Here is a 1,049-nt window from a genome sequence, read left to right as displayed (position 1 = left end):
TACACAGTGACTAATACCACTGATGATTATGTGTGCATGTACATAAAAAAAAACTATAAGAAAATACAGACCTGCTTTCAAAGTTTGCAGCTAAACTGAGTTCAAGCACAATTAAAAAAAAAAAAAAAAAAAAAAAAAAGAATATAAAAACAGAAACCTATACAGTTTGTCAAAAGATTTGTTTTCTGTACTTTGACTAAGAAAATCTAGAAAATAAGTGACAAACAAGACAAAGTTCATTAGCTGCCATTAGTAATCAGGTTGACATGTTACAGGGTTAATAACTGAGATGTGGCGCAGCAGTTTTGGCTGAAATTCTGTCTGTACAACATTGAAATGGAAACCTGTTTCTCTCTCACACGCCGACAGAATAGTTAAGGACAGAAAAAACAGAAAATAGAGTCCAAACAAAAACAACAGATGGTTACAGAGTCAAGAGAGGGAACATGAAGTACAGAACAAACACACACACACACCTCTTTCCCAGAGATCAGAAACACACCTGGCTCTGTTTACACTCAGAACCAGCGTTTATGGGGGGAAGGGGGCTAATGTTGGGTTTCATTTCAAAACATTTAAAACGCATTTTAGATGAGGAAAAACACTTGAAAATACAGTGGAATGTGTACTAAAAACAAGATTAAATACAGACTGTATGAAAAGTAGTGCAATGAAAAAAATATATATCAAGTGCAGTGCCGTAATTAGTTTTTTGGTGTACCCACTTTTCCCTCAACCTGCCTCATATACTTGTGCTCCAGCTGGTGATTTTCTTAAATTTTGCAGAATGACCTTTAGCCCTCAGAGAAGGCGTCCCTGTGCTGTGGGCTGTCAAGTGTGGGTGGAATGTTTTACAACAACAGCACAAGGTTTTCCACCTCATGAAAGTTCAAATTATAAAAAATGCAACACTGACATTTAAAGTCGGTGTTTTAGAAGTTGAAAACTTATATCAAACTCCACTGTAGCTGCGCTGGAGATAATATGTACTTTATATCATGTCATGTACATCTGGCCAATAATCCACAGGTACAAAATAAAAATTAAAA

This window comes from Myripristis murdjan, chromosome 3, assembly GCF_902150065.1.
Source record: "Myripristis murdjan chromosome 3, fMyrMur1.1, whole genome shotgun sequence".
In the NCBI taxonomy this organism is placed as follows: Eukaryota; Metazoa; Chordata; class Actinopteri; order Holocentriformes; family Holocentridae; genus Myripristis; species Myripristis murdjan.
Note: the sequence above shows the minus strand (reverse complement) of the source record.